General features: G+C 52.0%; 1 pseudogene; it reads left to right on the top strand.

Moving 5' to 3' along the window:
- The first annotated feature begins 2,560 nt into the window (after positions 1-2,560).
- On the top strand, positions 2,561-3,614 carry LOC119337395 (annotated as a pseudogene).
- The last annotated feature ends 4,773 nt before the right edge of the window (positions 3,615-8,387 follow it).

Raw genomic sequence — 8,387 nt, 5'->3', positions numbered from 1 at the left:
TTTTGCTTATACCTGAGTACTTATTCCGCTGCAAGTAGTTCTTCGCTTAGGAATTTCCTCACCTTGAAATTCCTCAGTGAAGATTTCTTAAAAATCGCCTATTCACCCCCCCCCCCTCTCGTCGACGTAACGCACTTTCACCTTTTCTTTGAATTTCTTCACAAAATTTGCAGCAAGTTGACGCATGCATTCCCTATGCTCTACTCCAAGGAACACATTGTCCATGGCCACTTCTAAACCTTTGCAGGCATCTGTATGAATTACCAACCTATTGGGATGTGCAATAGTCCGGCGCAGATTATGCAAAAACCAAGTCCAACTCTCCTCAGACTCTGTCTCTAGCACACCGTACGCAACTGTAAATACAAAACCGTGTGCATCAACTGCAGAAGCTGTTACTAACTGTCCTTTAAACCTCCTTGTGAGAAAAGTAGCATCAATAGCCAAATAAGTCCTCCAGCCTGCCAAAAAACCCCGGCGACAAGCCTCAAAGCAGACAAAAACCCTCCTAAAGCATTCCTTCGTGTTGGTCACTCCCCTGAATGTGTACTCCACGGTGTGGTGGTCAATATCTACAATATTACCTGGGCTGGTCCTCTCCACTTCACCTTTGAATGCATACAACAATTGAAAACTTTCCTGCCAATTACCATAAATAGAATGCATAGCATGTTGTTTACCATTGAACGACCTCATGTATGATAAATCTATCTTGAACTTGTCTTTGATGTTCTTCTGCAATTCCTTTGGACCCACTTGCTGGTTTTCTTTCACCCACTTCTTTACTTCTTCTGCCACCCATCTTGACTTGGCTCTACTGATTGTATCCTTCCTAAGGGTTGATTCCTGGCATGTGTGCTTAAAAGGGTTCCCTTTGACCGGAACATTCATGATATTTCGCATTTTAGATGCCAGCATCCTCCATGGACAACCCTCAGTTGGACAGTGCACTCTGTAACGTACTTCATTGCCCTTGTCAACTTTGAAAGTACGTTCTACCTTGATGCAGTAGGTCACAAGTGCATTTCTACACTTAGTCATGGATGCAAAAACGGTACCTTCTTCCATATGAGGGTTCAAAGGGTCACATTCACCAACTGCAAGGTCTTCGTCCTCATCTGCCGTGTCATCATCCACACGGACTGCATTCTGAGCGTCATCTTGGTTTTCAGCCTGAGGTGCCCATCGTAAATTTTGAATAACATCAAAATATAGCTTCTCTTCATCAACCCCAGAATTATAGGAATCAGGCTCCGCTTCAAGGAGGACCCTACTGCCGGTGCCCACGCTTGTCGAGCCAGCACGTCGCCGTGCACCAACTAAACTGTTCTGGCTAGAGCTGCCATTACGACAACTTGGTTCTCCCCGAGATGTTGCACCAACCATCCTAGGTCCAAACGCCTGCTCAATCACATCAATTTGCAGCCTCACATGAAAATTCTCTTTCTCCTTATGCCGAGAAAATATGATAACCAACTCTTCATCGTTACTAACTATCACCCATTCCTTTTCCCCATCGTAGTATTTGCATTCCACTTCATCAAGCAAACCCCAAGGATATTGGCTACAAATTACCTCCCCAAATTGTCTGAAACTCCAATTACATGCCATTGGCAACCGATAATCGAAACCTCCTTGGAATTTCTTCTTATTCTTTGCATTCAACATGTACCTATCCCTTCTAATGTGAACCAAGAAAGCACACCGCAACTCCATCCTAACCGACGAAAAAAGAGACGCAATCAGGACACTAACCGGGCAAACCAACTCGAATCGACTAATAAAATGCACAATTAAGCTCAATATAAACAGGAGGCGTGACATACCCCTCGGGAACCCAGTCGTGGACGCGGCGGATCTCTAGCCCGATGATGCCTGCCTCGCCAAATACTTCGGGGTCGCTGCTACTCGCCATTTTACCCTGGGGTTCACCCTCGTGCTTCAAACAGCTCCACCAGCCCCCCACCTATCACTGCTCCGACCGGGCGCACGGAAGGAGGCCGCGCCGTGGGTCGAGCAGGTGGCGAGCGCCCCACCCATGGCGTAGTAGGAAGGTGGCGGGCGAAGCAGCTAGGGGTGGAGAAGGATGGCCGCGGCCGCGGCTGCGGCAGCGCAGCTGGCGGCGCAGGTGCTGGCGGCGGCGGCATAGGACGGCCGGCCGGCGGACGGGCGAGAGTGCGCGCCTCGAGTGGCCGGTTATTAGAACCCTAGGATTGATTTGGGGATTTTTTGCACGGTCCCACATGTCAGCTCCGAACCCACGTCCACGCAGTCCCACGTGTAAGCTCCGGACCCAGTACCACTAACGTTGGCGGATGGAAGGGACTAAAATCTGGCTGTTTGGCCTCGTCATAGTAGCTGCGCATGGACTAAGGGCAAAACTGAGCACAATTGGCAACCGAGGAAAAAACTGAACACATGGACACCACTGAGGGCAAAAGGATAATTAACCCATATAAAAAAACCTTCCACGTCAAACCCTCGCAAGACCTCCTCCCCGTCTCCCGAACTGCATGGCTGCCGCCACCACGTTTAGTTTCTGCCTGCATAACGACCCGGAATGGTGGCGTCTCAGAGCTCACGAACGACGACTTCGACCTGTGCCATGAAGACTGCACACGGGAGGCACTTTTTCAGAATCACAGGGTACAGCCTGCACAATGGCATCGGCGTCAGCGAGCGCATCGAGTCCGCTACCTTCACCGTCGGCGGCTACGAATGGCGACTCAGCTATTACCCGGACGGTAACAATGAGGAATACAAAGACTGGGTGTCGGTTTTCCTCGATCTCAAGACTGAGGACACCGAGGTCAGGGCGTTCTTCGATCTGAGGCTTGTTGACCAGGCTACACAGCAGGCGCCGCCTCCTTTTACAGTGCCAAACCCTAGCGAGATAACCTTGTTTGACTCTGATGCTCCGTCCTGGGGTTATCGCCAATTCAGGAAGAAGAGGAAGCTCAAAAAGTATATCCTGGACGATGCCCTTCTCATTGAGTACAGTCTTACTATGATCAACTTCAAGGAGGCACTGGTGGCGGAGACGATGATGAAATACGAGGACCAAGTTCTGCGGTCAGACTTGCTGGACAATCTTCGCAATTTGCTAGAGACACAAGAGGTAGCTGATGTGTCCTTCATAGTCAACGGGGAGGTTTTCCGGGCACATAAGGTCATCCTCGCAATGCGGTCTCCGGTATTCAAGGCAGAGTTCTACGGGCAGATGAGCAACGAGTGTAAGCGGAGTCTAGCCATTGAAGATATGCAGCCTGCTGTTTTCAAAGCATTGCTCCACTTCATCTACACGGATTCGTTCCCCCAATGGATGACCTCAATGATGAGGAGTATGAAGAGATGGTTAAGAATCTACTTGTTGCTGCAGACAGATATGCCATTGAAAGGATGAAGCTCATGTGCGAGAGCAAGCTTTGCGATACTCTTCTTGCCGAGAATGTGACCACCAGATTAGCCCTAGCCGACCAGCATCATTGCAGCATGCTCAAATATGCTTGCATTGAATTTATCAGCTCTTCAAAGGGTATGAGCGTCTGAAAAGGACATGCCCTATTATCTGTGCAGATATATTGGAGAAAGCAGCCGAGGCGCGCAAAATTTAGTACGCTGGCTGTGAATTAACGTCAGGTAGTTACTTGAGTTGAGACCACTATAGTAACCTAAGATTAGTTTGTCTAGTATTTCTTAAGTTCTCAGAGATGTTTTAGAGAAGGGTAAATTTCGCAAAAATGTGTGCCTTCGACCCGAGCCACCCTATATATGAACTATGCTAGATCAGTAAAAAATTGTAATATGTCTTGCTCCGTTGACTAGCAGTCTGTACACTATTTCAGTTTTTCCCTTTACGTGCTCATTTCATTTGTCAAAGCACAAATAATCAGCTAACGCTACACTGTTATGAAATGTGTTGAAACATTAGCAACTGGAAGTACCATAGCAACTATGAAAAGAAATATATTGTGCAAAAAATTAATATAGTGCAGGTACTAATTGTGCACTATTCTCGAAGAAAAAGTGAGCTGTTGAATGTTGAAACAGAACCTGTGCAGGTTCCGAATCTAGTTTGTACAGTCATTCTATGCAGGTACTGAATCTAGTTTTCTCTGCTAGAATTCCGTATTTTTAAGCCAAATAACTTCAAGAAAAAGGACATTATTTGGACCTCATTATTGTTAACCTATAAATAACTTATGAAGACACCATTCGAACTTGATAATCTGTTGTACTTCAGTTCTTGCCCTCTATCTGATATTTTCTGCAACCTATTCCTTCAAGCTTGGGTGATGAAAGAAAGAATATATTTGCCTTGAGCTTGGATGCGAAGTTGCAATATGCTTAGTTCTGTCCAAGGGATGTTTAGGGCATCTCCAAGCACAAACATCAAGTTGCCCTGCCTATCTATCTATGGATACATCGGAAATTGTGAGGGCATCAATTTACCATGGTACCAACTCGAAACAGGCTTTCGCCCCGCTTTATTAATAAAGCAACAACCGAAGAAGTACACGCGTGGCTGAACGATACAAGATGGTGTAGCCCCCTTGCAAAGCCGATCCTGAGAGATCTGACACATGCAGAATGCACACGCCTATGCTAGCAGCAACGAGCACTGGAAGAACTAACCACCCTCACGCTACGACCTAACAGATCTAAGTTCCATGACAACACCCTCAAGAGGGAGAACGGCGCAAAGCGTCAACACTGCCGAGCCCATAGTAGACAAAGGTCTTCACCTGGAGCTCTGACACGGATAGAAGATCCACGAAGACGTCTTCAAGAAGAGCGTGGCACCCTCGGGTGTCGCCGTCATCGGCGCCAGGGCACGGAGCTTTTACTCGGCATCTCACCCGTGCCACCACAAGACCACCAGGAAGAGCACGATGATGTCAGATCCCCAGATCCGGATCAGGACGCCGACCCATCGACAGAGAGGACACGTCCGAGCTACCGGTTGCAACACCTCTGGTTGCCCACACAACCCATTAGGGGAGCCACCACCGCTGCAATGATGCCCGTCGAAGAGCAACCATGCAGACCGCCATCCGGGGCCACTGCCCCGTCGTCCATGTCGCGAGCTACCGAGCACCGCCCACATCACACAACCCACTCAACCACGGAAGGAAGAGCCACATCACTCCATCTATATACTCCTAGCCCAGCATCAGTCCCCGAGTCTGGGTAGACGTTGTCACCGTAGGAGGCATCCACACATGCGTCCCCAGGCAATACCCAGTGGACTTGGGGGGAGGGGGGCATGACTCCGAGAATTCCCCGACCGCCGGCGACTAGCCCCGAGCCCATGGCCAGGCGAGCTCACTTGACGCCATGTCCATGCTCACCGGCGCTGATCCAGGCACCGACGCAATGCTAACACGACCACCACCACCGAGCATCACCCGGACAATGCCTACCCCACCTAGTCGGCGCAAAATCTCCGACTCACCATGGACCCAAAGTTGTCACGCCCGAGCACGAGCCCCAAGTCATCGCCATCTCGAAACAAAAGCAACCCAAGCGCCTTCGGTTCCGACCCAGGAGAAGGTGTGGTACTACCACCACCAGCACCTCGTTACCGACGCCAAATCGCCACCGCCAAGAATGCCACGAGCGTACCGCAACCCGAGCAACAACCTATGGCCACCGCCGGACCTCCACGCCACTACCAGAGCAAAGGGCCCCAAACAACCAGCCACCAACATCTCCTAGGCAGATGGGACGAGGTAGAACCGAACCATGATGCGGCCGGTGTTGCCGGAGGGGCAGCCACCGGCACTTGCCAGATCTGGCAACTCCATATCCAGGCGAGGCCCGCCCAGGGCAACTAGGCACCTAGGCGCGGAGCAGCACGACGGTAGCTGCAACAACTAGTTACCCTCCAGTCAGGGCCCATCGGCGCCCGCTCCGCGAGCCGACAAGGAGATTCACCTGCTCCCGCTCCCGCTCCAGCTCCGCTGTCGATGAGGGCTCCAGCACGAGACAGGAGCTTAGACGAGCTCCCTCCAGCTCCCCGTGCTGCCAGTTGGCTCCACAGTGCCAGATCCGTGCGAATCTGCCCTGAAACCCTTCGGCGCACCACCACCTGTGACTAGACGACCAAGCAGTCGCTGCACCACGCCCATGTCCAAGCCGCCACTTCACCACCACCAAATGACCACGACGCCGGCCCGCACCACCGTTGCCGTGCCGCGCCGCTGAGCCCCGCTGAAGCCGAGCGCCGCCATGCAAGAATGTCGTCAAGTGATGGCCCCCTACGGGCAGAGTATAAGGGGAGGCCCCGTCGCCGCCGCGGAGACCGGGCCCGTCAACACCTGCCGGCGGCGGCGGGGGATGGAGGGATGGAAGCGGGGTACGAGGGAGCGGCGACTAGAATTCCCTCCCCTTCGCTCACGGGAGTAACGTGGGAGGATGCAAATGATATTAGGCATCCACCAAGAAAATACTCCTACATCAGATAGGACAGTGGTATCCCCGTCGGACCAACTACCAAGGGTCCTCCTTATTTGTCCACTTTATTGGTCGCGCATTCTATCAAATATGTGGTGTGCCTCCTAGGGATGACAAAACCAACGTGGAGAGATACAGAGGAACACCAAGTCTGTGAGTGAATTGCAGAAAACATCGACATTGAAGGCTAGGGTTGCGCGAACCACAATTCTACAGTTTTGTGCCAAAAACCACTAATTTCGAGGCTAATTTTTTGCAAAAAACACTAGTTGGCGGCTTTGGTCATTTTGATGACGATTATGACATGTGGGTCCCGCTTTTGCCGACGTGGCATAACGGTTCATAGGCGACGCTGTTAGACGGAGGATTTTACATCAATACCCTTCTTGTAAAAATTTAAAAGCAATCAAGCCCCTGCCTCCTCATCTGTCCTCTCCGGAGGCCGACGTGCCATGGGCACCGGAGGGCCGGCTTCCCCACAGGAGCAACAGCTGCCGCGGGTGCCAGAGGGCCGGCTGCCCAAGCCTTCCTCCAGCTCTGTCGCGCGCGCTGCCAGCTCCACCCTCCCTGCTCGCCGTCTCTGTCTCCGACCACGGCGGCGCCTTTGCCCAGGCGCTGCTGCAGTTCCGGCCAGAGCAACAACAGGTCCAGGTCGCGAAGAAGTCGGCGAAGCAGCGGCAGACGGCGGGGAGCGACGGGAGGGAGACTCGGGGCACGCGGCGGAGATGGGGACTGCAACGGGGACAGAGATATGGCGGTCAGGGTCGACGGGGATGCAGGCCTTGACGAGCCACGAGATGCTGTGGGTGTGGCAGTTGTCCTCGGCCATGACAGTGGCCTTGGGAGTCGGAGTGAATCGGGTTCGCGCTGCTACATTAGCTGAGGCTTAGTACTACTACGAGGCCATGGCTGGACCGTCAATGTTCAGGCGTGGATTTGGGCGGCCGTGAGCGACGCATGCTATTTTAGAGAGAGAAGAAGGAGAACCGGCCACAGTGGAGCACTGCGTCCGCCCCGCTGCAAGCACCCACATGAGCGCCGCCGGCGTTGACGACAGAGACACGCGCGGGAGGTCAGCGGCCTGTACATGCAATGGGGCTTATTGCGTTTTTCTTTTTGATTGAAGGGTCTCTATGTAAAAAGTAGGGACTGTTTTGTGAATTTTAGAACAAAGCCCATCTAACGCCGTCTCGCGCGAATAGTTACGCCACGTCGGCAAAAGTGGGACCCACATGTCATAATCGTCATCAAAATGAGCAAAGCCGCCAACTAGTGTTTTTTGTAAAAAATTAGCCTCGGAATTAGTGATTTTTGGCACAAAACTGTAGAATTGTGATTTCCGCAACCCTAGCCTTTAATGTCGATGTTTTCTGCAATTCACTCCCAAAGTCTGCCAGGCAGTGCATGCCACAATGCCCCCGTATTGCCCGCTCTCCTTGGCGATGCACCATCTCCACACCGGAGAACACATGCAGCACGTGCACACACACACACACAGGAGCATGCATAGAACACGCAGCCCGCTCAGCACAGTACACACAAGAACACAAGACACACTCAGGTATATATTCTATCTCCCTGGTGTAATGCCAGGCGAAGCTCCAGCCATCTCATTCTCCTTCAACTGCTCCAATGTGCGACAGAACATTAGCTAGCTTTGGTACTAGCTACCTCACCCTGCGCAAATCCGTCACCTTGGAGGAGGCCACACTAGCTTACGATGCCGAGATCCGCCGCCTGCCCCACAACATAACCTGCCCCTGGATGGCCGAGATCCGCTCGCCCCACAACCACACCCACCTCAGGCTCAATTTTCTCGGGCTCGGATGCGGAGGTGAGCACCTTGATTCGCCGCTCCATGCAGTGATCAACGCCAAGCTCCACTACAAGGACCACACGAGTGTTCTCAGAGACGGGAATTGCACGAATAT

This window comes from Triticum dicoccoides, chromosome 7B (assembly GCF_002162155.2).
Source record: "Triticum dicoccoides isolate Atlit2015 ecotype Zavitan chromosome 7B, WEW_v2.0, whole genome shotgun sequence".
NCBI lineage: Eukaryota > Viridiplantae > Streptophyta > Magnoliopsida > Poales > Poaceae > Triticum > Triticum dicoccoides.
The sequence above is the reverse complement of the archived record's forward strand: the minus strand, read 5'-3'. Positions and strand labels throughout refer to the sequence as shown.